Source organism: Micromys minutus (assembly GCF_963924665.1).
Source record: "Micromys minutus genome assembly, chromosome: 1".
NCBI classification, from domain to species: Eukaryota; Metazoa; Chordata; class Mammalia; order Rodentia; family Muridae; genus Micromys; species Micromys minutus.
In genome coordinates, this window is record NC_137969.1 from 140,743,377 (window position 1) to 140,760,059 (window position 16,683).

Genomic DNA, 16,683 nt, shown 5'->3' on the forward strand with positions numbered 1-16,683 from the left:
GATACTCTGTATTTATATTTCAAATGTTATCCCTTATCCTCCCACTCCTACCCACCCTCGCCCTCCCCTTGCTTTCATGAAGGTACTCCTCCCAACCACCCTCTCAAACCTTAGCGCCTTGGCATTTCCATACACTGGGAAAACAAGCCTTCACTGGACTAAAGGTATCTCCTTTCATTGATGCCAGAAAATGCCATCCTCTGCTATATATGCACCTGGAGCCATAAGTCTCTCCATGTGTGCTCATTGGTTGGTGTTTTAGTGCCTGGGAGCTCTGGATGTTCAGTTGGTTGATATTGTTGTTCTTCCCATGGGGTTGAAACCCCTTTCAGCTCCTTTCTCTAGCTTTTTCATTGGGGTCCCCTTGTTCAGTCTGATGGTTAGCTGCAAGCATCCTCCTGTGTATCAGTATGTCTCTGGCAGAGCCTCTGAGGAGGCATCCATATCAGGTTACAGGCAGTAAGCACTACTTGGCATCAGCAATAGTGCTTGGGTTTAGTGGCTGCATATGGGATGGATCCCCAGATGAGACAGTCTCTGGATGATCTTTTCTTCAACCCCTGCCCCCGTATTTCCTCCCATGAGTGTTTTGTTCTTCCTTCTAAGAAGAACCGAGGCATCCACCTTCTGGCCTTCCTTCTCTTTGAGCTTCATAAGTTCTGTGTAATGTATCTTGGGTGTTCGGAGTTTTTGGAGCTAGTATCTGCTTATCAGTGGGTACATACCCTGGGTTTCCTCACCCAGCAACTTCTACTTCCATCCATTTACCTAGGAATTTCATGAAATCATTGTTTTTAATAGATAAGTAGTATTCCATTGTGTAAATGTAGCACAATTTCTGTATCTATTTCTCTGTTGACAGACATCTGGGTTTTATTTCCAGCATCTGGCCATTATAACTAAGGCTACTGTTTCATGTACTTAGTAATAGTGCTTTAGTTAGCAATAGACTATGTGTGCAGCAGTTGCCCTGTCAGCTAAGGAGGTTGGAATTATCTTAATGTGTATGAATTATGGTCACACAATGAAGAAATGGCCTACCCTTTACCTTGTTAGGTGACACATGACTTAATGCAAAATACTTCTCCCTGCTTCCACTGGCTAATATATTAAACATACTTTGGAGATTCTTGCATCTTGACTGCCATTGTAATGGATTCATCTTTTTAAAACTAAAATGACTGATTCTTGAGCAACTGGGATTTTGCTTAGAATGTTGAATGCTAATGTGAATATTCTTGCATGTGTGTGTATGTGTGTGTGTGTTAATATATTTTAACCAAAGTTAGGCTTTGAAAGAGAGAGAAAGGTCTGGAAATGATATGATATGGCCATTTTACACTTTGATAGGATTGTATACTAAATAGTTATTTATTTTCAGTTGCAGAAGTTCATGAGGCTTGCTCATTTGCTGTGTAGTCTATGTCCTTACAGTTCTTAGCTGTCTGAAAGGAGAATAATGCTATTTAATTTTTAAAATTATCATTTGTTTCTTTTAACTTACAAATTTGAGTAGATTTCCATAAATTTGTTTTAATTCTCAAGAACTTTTACATTTTATGTATATGAATATTTTGGTGATGGTGGAGACCAGAAAAGGCCATGAAGTGCTCTGTGTCTGGAGTTATGGATGGTCACGAATCACGATCTGGGGACTGGTGAGAAATAAACCCAGAGTCCAAGTGCTCTGCACTGATGACTCATCTCTCTAGTCCCCTCTCCTCAAAATTATAAACCATATTTATTTTTCTGATAATTCTCTATTTGATCATTTCACCTAATGTAAATTACACATAAAGATCAACTATTGGATTGTGATATATATTGACAGTGTTTTGTACTCTGTAGGTTATCTTTTTGTTTGTGAGGTAAAGCCTCACTATATGGCCTTGGCTGGACTGAAACTTTCTGTGTAGCCCTGACCTCACAGAGATCCATCTGCCTCTGCCTCTCCAGTGCTGGGGTTAAAGACATACCATACCCAGTTTACCTCATCTTTTTTTTCTTATATCAATGTAAATGTTTACATTTTTAGTGAAGCTGAAATATAAAGTATTTGTAATTTTGGTTTTGTGATATTTTCTTCTCAAGATTCCAAAAATTGTTCAGTATATATTTTTTAAAGCTTTATTTTTAACATGTAAAGGTATAGCTCCCTCTAGTGTTTGCTCTTGTGACAATATAGCATGGTGGTCCCACTGAATAAGTTAATCATCCCAGAATCATTTGTAATTGAATATGTGAGTGTTTTTTTTTTGAGATTTATTCTTATTTTATGTATGAATATACATATGTATGCAAGTATGTATACCATGTGCATGTAGTATTCTCAGAGACCAGAAGAGGGTGCCAAATCTCTAGGAACTGAAGCTACAGATGGTTATGTGCCTGACATGATCTTGGTTTGAGAGAATATATATGTGACAAATGCAATATCCCGTTCATCAATGGTAGTCTTTTTCTTTGAGAATTAAATCAATATCTTCCCACATATCCTAAAAAATAGGATAAATATCACTCAAGAGCCAGAAAGATCAGGAAAGCTGCTATGAGATTGTTTTCTAAGAAAATGCAGGTGCATTTTGACCATGTTACTTCAACAATGTTGCTGTCGAAACCAGACCTAACCAAGTACAACATCAGAAGGCATGCTAACATAATGGAAGGGAGAAACTTCACAGGGGTCTGCTGATAGCCAAAGAATTGCAAGTAAGAAATGGTGAGAGAGGAAAAAATAGTTCTAGTGATCCCCTCTGTGCCTCAATTGATTATCCAGTGGCCTGAAATTATAAACATACAAGCAGCACTAAACAGACTGAGCAGATTCTACTTACATACATCTAAGTATGTGTGAGTAACCATAACAAAAGATAAAAGAAGTCATGCTTTTGAGAGGTAGTGGGGGTATGGTAGGGATAAATGAGGAGGGTTGGAGGAAGAAATTGGAAGGGGGGCAGATGATGTCAGATTTCAATTAAAAAATTATCCAGATGCAGGGATGGTTTAACATAAGGAAATCCATCAACATAATCCACCATATAAACAAACTCAAAGACCAAAATCACATGGTCATCTCACTAGATGCTGAGAAAGCATTCGACAAAATCAAACAGCCCTTCATGTTAAAAGTCCTGGAAAGAACAGGAATCCAAGGCCCATACTTAAACATAATAAAAGCAATATACAGCAAACCAACAGCCAACATCAAACTTAATGGCGAGAAACTTGAAGCAATCCCACTAAAATCTGAGACTCGACAAGGCTGCCCACTCTCCCCCTACCTATTCAACATAGTACTGGAAGTCCTGGCTGGAGCAATTAGACAGCAAAAGGAGATCAAGGGGATACAAATTGGAAAGGAAGAGATAAAAACATCACTCTTTGCCGATGACATGATAGTGTACTTGAGTGACCCCAAAAATTCCACCAGAGAACTCCTACAGCTGATAAACAAGTTCAGCAAAGTGGCTGGATACAAAATTAACTCAAACAAATCAGTAGCCTTCCTGTACTCAAAGGACAAACATGTGGAGAAAGAAATTAGGGAAAACGTACCCTTCACAATCGTTACAAAAACTATGAAATACCTTGGTGTGACTCTAACTAAGCAAGTGAAGGACGTCTATGACAAGAACTTCAAACCTCTAAAGAAAGAAATTGAGGAGGATCTCAGAAAATGGAAAGATCTCCCATGCTCATGGATTGGAAAAATCAACATCTTAAAAATGGCCATCCTACCAAAAGCAATCTACAGATTCAATGCAATCCCCATCAAAATTCCAACCCAGCTCTTCATGGAATTGGAAAGATCAATGTGCAATTTCATATGAAATAACAAAAGACCTAGAATAGCGAAATCCATCCTCAACAACAAAAAAACATCTGTGGGAATCACTATCCCTGATCTCAAGCTATATTACAAGGCAATTGTGCTGAAAACTGCATGGTACTGGTACAGAAATAGGCATGTGGATCAATGGAATAGAATAGAAGATCCAGAAATGAGCCCTCATGTCACCTGATTTTTGACAAAGGAGCAGTAAACATTCAATGGAAAAATGACAGCCTATTCAACAAATGGTGCTGGTCCAACTGGCACTCAGCATGCAAAAGAATGAAAATAGACCCGTTCTTATCTCCTTGTACAAAGCTCAAGTGTAAGTGGATCAAAGATCTCCACATTAAACCAGATACACTGAAACTATTAGATGAGAAATTAGGGAAAACCTTAGAACACATAGGTACAGGAGAAAATTTCCTGAACAAAACACCAATGGCTCAAGCTCTAAGGTCAAAGATTAACAAATGGGACTTAATGAGATTGCAAAGTTTCTGTAAGGCTAAAGACATCGTCAAGAAAACAAAACGGCAACCAACAGAATGGGAAAAGATCTTTACCAATACCACATCAGATAGAGGCCTACTATCCAACGTGTATAAGGAACTCAAAAAACTAGACACCAGAGAATCAAATAACCCTATTAAAAAATGGGGTACAGAGCTAAACAGAATGTTTTCAATTGAGGAACACTGAATGGCTGAGAAACATCTGAGGAAGTGCTCGACATCCTTAGCCATCAGGGAAATGCAAATCAAAACAACCCTGAAATTTCACCTCACACCAGTCAGATTGGCCAAGATCCAAAACTCAGATGACAGCAGATGCTGGCGAGGCTGTGGAGAAAGAGGAACACTTCTCCACTGTTGGTGGGGTTGCAAGCTAATACAACCACTCTGGAAATCAGTCTGGCGATACCTGAGAAAATTGGATATAGTACTACCTGAAGACCCAGCTATTCCACTTCTGGGCATATACCCCAGAGACACTTTAATACACAACAAAGATATATGCACCACAATGTTCATAGCGGCTCTATTTATAATAGCCAGAAGCTGGAAGGAACCCAGATGTCCTTCAGAAGACGAATGGATACAAAAATTGTGGTACATATACACAATGGAATACTACTCAGCCACCAGAAACAATGACTTAACCAAATTCTTAAGAAAATGGCTGCATCTAGAGAATATCATCCTGAGTGAGATAACCCAGTCACAAAAGAACAGACATAATATGCAGTCACTGATAGTGGGATGCTAACCCCAGAGGCTTGCACTCCCCCAGACTCACAGACTGTATGAAGTCCAAGAAATAAAGAAATCAAAAAATATACATATATTCACAAAACAAGAAGACTTTGACTATTTCCATGTTGCGTTTTGTTTTGCATGTACTTTACGCTTATTGTAACTATTAGGTTTTCAATGCATACTGTCAAGCCCTTGAAAAAAATCAAGTACTGACTAAAAAAAATATATTTACATGGTTTTATGTAAAAATTATTTTAATGTCTGAAAAAACAGTACTGACAAAAAAGTATAATTTTAAGCAAAAAATGTTTAAAATCTGTACATTTATCTTTGTTTTGAAAATAAAGTCGTTAAAAAAAATAAAAAAAAAATTGACTCCAAAACAAACAAACAAAAAAAAAATTATCCAGTCTCCAAATTTTTTTCTGAAAAATACAAACACAAACATACAACATATTACAGTATATACAAGAACTGAAATGGATTTCAGATAATTTCTTCATATGAGATACTCCAATGTTGAATCTTATCTTCTAGGGGCTTATCCCATCATCCAGTTCACTGAGAAAGGCATCGGTGGGGTATGGAGGTGGCAGCGAGCGATCAGGGCCAGAGCCGCTTGAGTTTTGGTAACTCTTCTGTCTTTAACTTTTTGCTAGTCTGTGGCCCAAAGCTGCTTATTTTGGCAATTTGACTCCCACTGATAGCAGCAGAGAAGTAAGAAAAAAGTCTGTCTGGCTTGAAGAGCTCTTGCTGGCCAGGCCATTGGTTTAGAGTTTGTTACCTCTTTGTGAGTCAGAGAGAAAGGAGAAGAAAGGAGGGGAGAAGTGAAGCCACACACATACACACACACAGATACACTTTGGCCAGACCCAACAACCTGACTCATTAATTCCACAAGTGTTCACATACACATACCTACACATATCTAAACATGTATGTGTGTACATAAATATAGACACATATACATTTGAAGGATGGGCCCCAATTGCCACACTTTGTTTCTTCTCTTTGTCTTTCTTATACCTTCTTAGACAAATGGATAAAATATTACACAAAAGAGTTCAAGAAGGATGTTGATAGTAAGTTCAAAGCAGCGCTTTATTTCATAAGCTCATAAGTTCAGAACAACAGTTTCACATGGCCTTGCTTTATTATAGTGCACACCCATAGCTTTATCCTTGGACCTAACCTAAAATTAATATTTTTGCTTCATCACAAGTTTGTTTCAAGCCCATTATTCTCCTTAGTGTAATTTATGAAAGGTCACTGCAGTCTTTACTTACTATTCTATGAGGAGGGTGCACATTCAGTTCTTGATTCTAATTACTGCATCTTTCCACAAAACAACAACAACAACAAAAACCCCACCCCCTAAACTTTCTTTTTAAAACTATTTGAATCACCTCAGGAATGCTATTAAGTAAATAATTCATCTGAACAGCATTAATTCATGACAGTTCATCTTCATGTTGATCTGTAGGACATCTGCCCAATAGGGTGGGCTGATGCCAGGAATCGGGATATGGAATAGTGGCAGGAAAAGCATATTATCAGCGAGAAGCAATGGGGCTATGCCTCTCAGAGTTCACCCATCACAGTTATCCAAAACACTTTGCTAACTCCAGGAAACTCACTTGCCATAACCTTTCCTAGATGGCTCCTGTCACTTATCCAACTTGCTTCTACTCTGGGCTATGGATGGGAAGGTTGGGAAGCATTGACTGCTGGTTTAATCACATTAGGGTTTTACTGCTGTGTCTACCATGGCCAAGACAACTCTTATAAGGACATTTAATTGGGGCTGGCTTACAGGTTCAGAGGTTCAGTCCATTATCATCGAGGTGGGAACATGGCAGCATCCAGGCAGGCATGGTGCAGGTGGAGATGAGAGTTTTACATCTTCATCTGAAGGCTGCTAGTAGAAGACTGACTTCCAAGTAGCTAGGGTGAAGGTTTTAAGTCCATACCCACAGTGACACACCTACTCCAACAAGGACATTCCTTCTAATAATGCCACTCCCTGAGCCGAGCATATACAAACCATCACATATTTCTTTAAAGTAACATTAGCAAAATGAATATATCTTGCATTTGGTCTAGAATCATTAGGTATACTGATGAAGGTTAGGCCAAATGAATTGCTACCCTGGTGGTACCTTCTGAGTTCTTCTAAAACAGGTATTTATTTTTAGCTTAGTTACTTGTTTTGCAAAGATGCAAGAATGTGGTGTGTGTGTGTGTGTGTGTGTGTGTGTGTGTGTGTGTGTATGTGTGTGTGTTTAATCCACCATCTTCCATGTCTTAACCTTGAAGAAAATAACATCAAGACTGGTCTCTTAGGCTCTGCCAGAGCCTGACCAATACAGATGTGAATGCTTGCCACCAGCCATCACTCTTAGCATGGAGATCCCAATAGAGGAGTCAGGGTTGAAGGAACTAAAAGGGTTTGCAACCCTATAGGAAGAACAACAATATCAACCAACCAGACTCTCCAGAGCTTCCAGAGACCAAACCATCAATCAAAGAGCACACATGGAAGGATCCATGGCTCCAGCTGCCTATGTAGTAGATGATGGCCTTATCTGGTATCAGTGGAAGGGGAGGCCCTTGGCCCTGTGAAGGTTCGATGCCTCAGTGCAGGGGAATGCCAGAGTGGTGAGGAGGAGTGGGTGTTTGGGGGAGGGGGGACGGGATGATACTTGAAATGTAAATAAATAACCAATAAAAAAAGATTGGTCTCTGGTGGTTTGAATAATAATGACACCTGTATGTTCATATATTTGAATGCTTAGTCACCAGGGAGTGGTGCTATTTGAAAGGAGTAGAAGGCTTAGAAGCCTTTTTACTTTGAATCCCAGCACTCTAGAGAAAAATGCAACTGGATCCCTGTGAGTTCAAGATCATTCTAGGAAACTCCTCAGAGTTTATTATTTTCCAAATGTTCTACAGCATTTTAAGCTTTATTCAATGCTATATTTTAGATGTCCACAGTTATTTATGATTTGTGACTAAAGTTTGATAAGTAATCAATGTCTCTGTACCCTCTCAGCTTCTTTCCATCCCTAGAAACTGATTTAAATTTCTTTTTCTTAAAAACAAAGTTTCATTCACTATCTGGCCTCACATTGCTTAAAAAGTCAATATGTAAGAACTTGATGCATCGTGTCTATACCCTACAGCTGTATAGTCCCAGTTAGGAATGATGGTACCAAAAGAAAAGATTTCTGAACAGGAAAGCAATTAGGAAGAAGAACATACTGAGAATACTGAGCCCAAGTGTCATGACCCCAACATATTCATAGGTTAGAACATACATGAACAAGGAAACTGAATTGCCTTTTACCCCTGAAGTGGTTCCTCAAAAAATTGGATATAGTACTACTTGAAGTCCCAGCTATTCCACTCCTGGACATATACCTAAAAGACATCCCAACATCTAACAAGGACACATGCTCCACTATGTTCATAGCAGCATTGTTTATAATAGCCAGAAGCTGGGAAGAACCCAGATGTCCTACAACAGAGGAATGGATACAGAAAGTGTGGTACATTTACACAATGGAGTACTACTCAGCTATTAGAAACAATGACTTCATGAAATTCAGGCAAATGGATACAACTAGAAGCTATCATCCAGAGTGAGGTAATCCAGTCACCAAAGAACACACAAGGTATTCACTCACTGAGAAACAGATATTAGCCCCCCAAAGCTAGTTGGAATACCCAAGAAACAATGTACAGACCTTATGAAGCTCAAAGAGAAGGAAGGCCAGAAGGTGGATGCCTCGGTTCTTCTTAGAAGGGAGAACAAAACACTCATGGGAGGGATTGAAGAAAAGATCATCCAGAGACTGTCTCATCTGGGGATCCACCCCATATGCAGCACTAAACCCAAGCACTATTGCTGATGCCAAGTAGTGCTTACTGCCTGTAACCTGATATGGATGTCTCCTCAGAGGCTCTGCCAGAGCCATACTGATACAGTTGAGTATGCTTGCAGCTAACCATCAGACTGAACATGGGGACCCCAATGAAAAAGCTAGAGATAGGACTGAAGAAGCTGAAAAGGTTTTCAACACCATGGAAAGAACAACATTATCAACCAACCAACCCCCCCCCCCCCAGAGCTCCCAGGGACTAAAACACCAACCAATAAGCACACAAGGTTCCAGGTGCATATGTAGCCGAGGATCGAATTCTCTGGCATCAATGGGAGAAGAGGCCTTTGGTCCAGCAAAGGCTCATTTTCCCAGTGTAGGGGATGCCAAGGTGCTGAGATTGGAGAGGGTGGTTGGGAAAAGGAGCACCTTCATGGAAGCAAGTTGAGGCAGAGGGTAGATGGGAGTCGGGGGGATTTGAAATGTAAATACAGAGAATATCTAATAAATTTTTTAATTAAAAAAAAGAAACTTATCTCCTTAGGGTTGTGCTATTTTTCTCCATATTGTTGAGCCTTGAACCTTGATTTTACAAAACTTAAATTTTTTATTGTGCACAGGACTTGCAAATAAATCCTCCAGTTTTGTGGTTTGTCACTCTTTTTGTTATTTTAACGCTGTTATTTGGTGCAGATACGTTTTAATTTTTATGAAGTTTGATTTACAAAGTTCTGTGTTGCTACTTGTTTGTTGTCATACAGAAAAACATATTTTAAAACGCAGTGACTAAATATATTTTTATTCTTTGAGCAGCATTTTATATCATCTTTATTTCTTCATACCATTTTATATTACCTCTGCCTCTTTACCACATTTTGAATGTATGTGGTAGGAGGTAGAAATTCTTTCTTGATTTTTTTTTTATGTCAGGTGTTTCTCATTTGGTAAAAGTATGGATACTTTTCCTTTGGTTGCTTTGTGATGCTCGTCAAAATCAACCTGCTTTGTCCATCTGACCTTACTCTGGGAGCACTGCATTCAGCTGCAGGCTTAGGCTTGTCATGCATATCCTGTGTGCCAGACTCGGCTGCTGAGTCTTCCCCATGTTTTCCTGTGTGTGCTGTAGCCAACATTTAGAGCTTGCCTCACAAGTCCTGTGGTCTGTTTCAGCCTGGCAAGTGCACCTGACTCCTCAATCTGCAGATCTCTTGTTGTTGAAACCAGTCTATACTGGCTCAGGCTTGTGAGCCCTCCTTTTGCTGTTCCTGAATTCTAGGCCTATCCTTGAGTTCCAATCTTGTCTGCTTGTCCAGCTTTATTACTTTCCTGGTTTCTAGTTAGTTTGAATCAAATTCAGCCTCTAGGCTGAGCCTGGAATAAACATTTGTATTCCAGGTCAGTTTGTAAGCCACTGGAATCTCCCTTGCCCAAATCATCTTCAAGCCTCAGAGCTAGGCTCAATCACACAATCTTTGTGTCTTCTAGCCTGGGAAGTGAGCACCAACATCCTAATTGAACTGCATTACCCTCACACTCCTAGGCGATTCTTGAGCAGCACAGTTTTCATATCAGTCCAAGTAGATATAGGCATCTGTCCCATTCACACACATTTTTGGTTGACAGTCATTCACCTCTTGTTTTTACAGTTTTCTGCTTCTCCTTCCACTCAGATCCATGAACATCGAGGAGGAACTTGAGACAGACATTCTTTTTAGGGCTGAGTGCTCTGATGTCTCACTGTCTGCACTTTGCCCAGCCGATGGGCTTTATGTTAATTGTCATCTTCTGAAAGATGAAACCTCTGTGATAGATATTATTTCTTCAGCTTTTATTTTTGTGCAATAGTTTGGAACATAATAGTATTAATTTTCCATTGAAGGCCAGGTAGAATTCAGCTCTTAATCTATCTGACTTTGGATTTCTCTGTTTGGAAGATGTTCTGTTACTGCTCTTACCTCAGTACCTGTCCTAGGAGTGTTTAAATTATTTTCTCTTGATTGAACTTTCATAGGTCATATAAATTATGACATTTATTTATTTATTTTTGGACTTTCAGTTGGTTGCAATACATTTTTTAACGTATGTTCTTCAAATTTTTAGAATTTCTTTGGTGACTGTTGTAATATATCCAGTTCTAGAGCTAAAATTTATAAATCTGGATTCTTTTTCTTTTGATTAATATGGCAAAGTGTTTGTTTGAGGGAAGAAAAACTTGATGTATCAGAGAGATTTGACAGAATGAGTGAGAGATAGACTATGTCCAACTCTCACAAAAACAGCAAAAGAAGGAGAAGCTATTTAGGGCAGCAGCACATGGAGAGTCAGTCAGTTGAGGTCAGTCAGTTTGGTGTAGTTCAGTCAATTGGGAGGCAGTGCCATTCAGTTGAGTGGAGTGGAGTAGACTTGAGTTGACTTGAATGCAGTTAGTTGAGTGGAGTGGAGTGGAGTGGAGATGAGTGAGTTTGGTTGAGTGGAAAGTTAGTGCAGTGAGTATCGAGCACTGGAACTGAGTGATAGTCAGCAGAGGCAGGGGAAGCCGGAGAACAAGAAAGAGTCAGAAGATTTGAAAAAAATTGTCAGTTTGTTTGATGCTAAGCAGACAAATTCACTGAGAAGCTGAGAGAAGCCAGATTGAATTAGTAAGTTGGAGAGGCGTTTGGACCAGAATAGCTGAGTTGAACCAGCCAACCAAAGTTCAAAAAGAGCTAGAAAGGGTGAGCTATATACAGCAGTAAGACTCTGAGGTGACAATTACATTAGACAATTAAAAGTTACTTTTACAAATTGGTATTATTTTGTTGGGTGTTGCTTTTTTTTTTCCTTCCCTTTTCCATGACCTGTTTTGGGTTTATTTGTGTCTTATGTCTGCTTGGGAGTAGTTAAATGTTTATTCTTGCTAAAGTTGTTTCCTAGTGTTTTCTGTACAGCTGGATTTGTGGACAGAAATTGTTTAATTAAAAAAAAAATTAAATGTTTTTTCTCTCATTGATTGTGGTTGACAGTTTTGTTAGTTTAGACTGGCAGAAGTGCTGTTTTTTTTTTCTCAGAGTTTATAGAACATTCTTTTAGGCCTTTCTGAATGTCGGAGTCTGTATTAAAAATACAGGAGTCATGGTCCTTGCCCCGAACCTTCCAGCAGCAGCCTCCGCCGTGACGCCTGCTTCCCGTCCTCTGCCGAGCCCCGCGCCTTGACCATCGTCTCCGTTCCACCGCGAGATAGCTCTCTGGGCGGCCGCCTAGCGCCTCTCGGGTTCCTCCCCCCCCCCCCCCCCCCCCCCCCGGTTGGTGAGCTCGGCCCCGCCGCCTTTGCCGCGCCTTTCGGACCCGCGGGCGCTGCCACCCACCCTCTTCCTGCCGCGCTTCCTCAGGGGGACGGGCCGTGCCTGGCGCCCGCGCCTCGCCCCGCTGCGCCGTCCGGCTGCAGCTTGGTCCCGGCCTCAAGAAGCGGCGGAGGAAGAAGGTGCGGACCAGCGCGGCCGGGCAGCTCCCAAGCCGCTTCCACCGGTTTCAGCAGCACCGGCCGAGCCTGGAGGGTGGCCACAGCCCGGCGGCGGGGCCGGTCGCCGTGCAGGAGGAGCGAGGTCCAGCGGCCAGTGCCCTGCTATACAGACAGCCCACTCGCGAAGGAGGTTTTAAAATCAAAGATGGGAAAATCTGAGAAAATTGCCCTTCCCCATGGCCAGCTTGTGCATGGTATACACTTGTGTGAACAACCAAAGATAAACAGACAGAAAAGCAAATATAACTTGCCACTAACCAAGATCACCTCTACAAAAAGGAATAAAAATGACTTTTGGCAAGATTCTGCTTCCTCTGATAGAATGCAGAAGCAGGAAAAAAAAGCCTTTTAAAAATACCGAGAACATTAAAAGTCACCACTTGAAGAAATCAGCATTTCAAACAGAAGTGAGCCAAAAGGAAAATTACGCTGGAGCGAAGTTTAGCGACCCACCTTCCTCTAGTGTCCTCACAAAGCCTCTGGAATGGGAGGTACTGCCGAGAATCCCAGCCAGAGCCGCGAGCTGATGGCAGTGCACTTGAAAAACGCTCCTCAAAGTGCAGACCTAGGTTGCAAACAGATTGCCCCCACATCTTCGGACTCTAAAGGACGTGGATACAGCGGTGGAAACTTTCCGTGTTGCAGCATCCGACACAATGAGCTTAAGTCACACAAGCAGCTTGTATTATATTTTCTATTTTGTAAATACTGTATACCATGTATTATGTGTATATTGTTCATATTTGAGAGGTACATTATAGTTTTGCTATGAAAGTATGTATTTTGCCCTGCAGATGTGGTTGGGTGTTTTGTATATATACAGTGGAGATATTTTAAGTGGGTGGTAAGGCACATGGAAGACTTTATTTGCACAGGTACTGAAATTTTTTAAAGAACAGCTGTCAAATCTCAAAAGTGAAAATCTAAATGTGAACAATTTACTTATGTACTACTGAAGGTTAAATCTGGCACACTCACTGTAAACATGGAGTTTGTGTTTCTCTCAGTTGACTTTACTTTTAATCTGTAATTACTAGAAAGCTTCCTATTTTTACCAAAATATTGCTATTATTGAAATTGAAAATACCTCTAATTCTAAATACCAACAAAATTGGTTGTAATCAAATTTTAAAAATAATAATAATTCGGCCTCCCCCCCTTAAAAAAAATACTAGGTGTTGGGCTGGAGAGATGGCTCAAAGGTTAAGAGCACTGGCTGCTCTTCTAGAGGTCCTGAGTTCAATTCCCAGCAACCACGTGGTGGCTCACAACCGTCTGTAATGAGATCTGATGCCCTGTTCTGGAAATATGTATAAAATAAATCTTTAAAACAAATATAGATGTTACTCCAATGGACCTGCTTTCATGTATTACTTTGTCCTTTCCCATTGCAACTTTTCATACCCTTTCCTTTGACTTCTCTCTTTTTTATTATTTTATGTATTATTTGTCATATGAAGTTTATTTTCTTCTTCAGTCTATTGGGTGTTTTGTATGTGTCTTGTATCATGGTACATACTTCTTTCTTTGTATTAGGGAAATTTTCTCCTGCAATTTTGTTAAAATTTTTGTGCCTTTTGACTTGAGTTTCCTCTATTATATTTATTCATAGGTTTGGTCTTTGCACAGTATTCTAGATTTCCTGAAAATTTGGCATCTTTTTTTATTTCATACTTTTCTTGATTGACAAATCCATTTCTTCTACCTTACATTAACTGTTACTTATGCTTCTTGCTGAGATTTCTGCTTAAATTCCTGAGGTTTTGTCATTTACAGTTTTATAATAGTCTGACTTCTCTTTAGTGACTCTATTGCTTTGTGAAATTCTACTTTAGTATCTTGAAATATTTTTATTTCATTCAATTGTGTTTTTAATCTTTCATTGAGGCATTTATTCACATCACTATTAAGATCCTTAGACATATTCATAATTGCTACTTGGAAACCTCGTCTTGTGATTCAGTTAACTGTTTCCTCACGGCATATTATGATAGGTTTGCTGCCTTTTGGAGATGGTGCCTTGGTTGTTAGTGTTTATAATTTTTGTGCTGTGCTCTAGACATCTAGTGTTATGATGTTTGTGTAGTCTCTTGTTATAGATATCTGGTCTGTTCATGCTTTTGGTGAGTGGAAACTCAGGTGCTGATTTTCTGATGTTCCAATATGACTAGTTGTGGACCAGAAGAATCGTGCTTGATTTCCATCTTGGAGTTACTCTGTGTTGTACGGTTCATATTCTGAACTCTGACCTTAATCTCAAGTTCCATTGGAATCTCTGTTTCAAGACCAACAAGTCTCTGATGCAGTAGGTGGTTTACATTATAAATACCCATGCTTACTTACCAGACCATGGTTACTTGATATGGTTGATGAGACATAAATCTTAATCAGATCTGAGTGGAGGGGTCTCCAGAAGACTTTTGCTGAGACAAATTTATTTGAACAATCAGAGTTTTTATAGCTTTATCAGAAAAAGTATATAATGTTGATTGCTAGTTTCATTACAATAGTGGTTTTCAGGATACTTTAACATTTGTAAGCTGTACAAGATACATAAGCTTAATGTCCAAGGACAAATGTGTCTTGTACAGTTTATATGTTTCATTGATTGCTAAGAAAAATAATACAAGGAGGCCTGAATTCTTCACTGCCTGAGCCAGTGAATCAACTTCTCAGAAACTGGAGGGTACAGTGACCCAGAAGTCTTAGACTTTTTCAAGGCAACTAGACAAGGCCGTGATGTGTGTGATAGACTTTCAGAAAGGGAATGGAGCTAATGATCAATTCCTCTGAATGACTGGGAATCTCGTTCCATAGAGGGCAGCAAAGGAAGAACATAGTGGTTATTTTGGTTTTGGCTAAGAATGGCAGTGAGTTTGTACAGGGTAGAAGTGGTATAGGAAGAGTTACTAGGAAGTAGGCAAATCAGGCTGAGAAGATTGAAAAGTTCTTAATGGATCAGGGCTGGGCTAGGTAGTCTACCTGGATAACGCCAAATGTGTCACATTGCAAATGTGTGTGGATTCCCTGGTAAAAGAGTATTTCTGCAGGTATATGGGAATTCACAAACAAAAAAAAAAATAATATGGGCTAGGAAAAAAAAATCACTGAAAGAAGCCATAAAGGTAACTAGAGGAAACTGGATCAACATGATGTGTGTGTGTGTTTCTGTGTGTGTGTGTGTGTGTGTGTGTGTGTGTGTGTGTTTAGACTTACTACAGCATTCTTCCAGAGAGTAGGGAACCATATGGCATTCCAAGATCTCGCTACTGCTTGTCATTCCAGGAATTGATCTCATGTGATTAGGGCTGGTTGAATGTGCTTTTATCAGCTTGTCTATTGTAGTTTATACAATAGTTTTTCTAATTATATATTAGATATACTAGATGGTGATTATTGATTCTCTATGTGCATTATATATAGATAACTATATAATTACAAACATTTTATTTGATAGTTATAAATTGTGGATTAATGCTCATAATCTCTCCTATTCTTTCTGAGATTGTGGGTCCATGTAGTTTTATTTTATTTATTTTTTTCCATGTAGTTTTATATCTGTGTGAGTTATTTGTGTGACTTTAGCAGAGAGTTGTGGTGGTGTGTGAAGTAATGCATCTGAGTGCAGAAGACATGGGGCATTCAGTGTCTCACCTGACCTCTCATACTCTATCTTGTTCACTTGACAAAGGACCCATCACTGCACCTGAACATTGCCACTCCTCCCAGGCTACCTAAAGCCTAAGTTATTGCTCACCTGTCTTCACCGTCCCCCGGAGCTTATGGTGTAGTCATTTCTGATCATGATTCATTTTTACACTTATGATGCAATTTTATCCCAGTTCTCATTCTGGAAGAGCAAGTACTCATAACCACTTGGCCATCTTGGAGCCATAATTACAATTTCAAAACATCCATTTCTCAAAGAAATATTGAAGTCACAGCACAAATATAAAGAGCATAGGTAAAGTATATTCTGTTTTGTAAAAACGGAACGCACCACACACATACATGCAACCTGCAATGGTGGGGGAACAACTCATTTAGAGTCTTTATTCTGTGTTATTAATACACACATTGAAATCTTTCATGTCTTTCCAAACTCTAATTATGAAAATAAGGGAATCTCATTATTTTTTGTAAAGGATTGAATGGGAATAGATTCATTTTATGAAACTAAAACATCTTTAATCCTTAATTTTATTTTATGTA

The 16,683-nt window shown here is 39.5% G+C and overlaps 1 pseudogene across 1 annotated transcript; it reads left to right on the forward strand.

Moving 5' to 3' along the window:
• The first annotated feature begins 2,186 nt into the window (after positions 1 to 2,186).
• Positions 2,187 to 13,040, forward strand: LOC308415321 (proline-rich nuclear receptor coactivator 1-like; annotated as a pseudogene). Its single transcript has 4 exons — positions 2,187 to 2,240; positions 5,629 to 5,720; positions 12,079 to 12,222; positions 12,263 to 13,040. The product of its transcript is annotated as a proline-rich nuclear receptor coactivator 1-like (transcript).
• Positions 13,041 to 16,683: the final 3,643 nt, after the last annotated feature.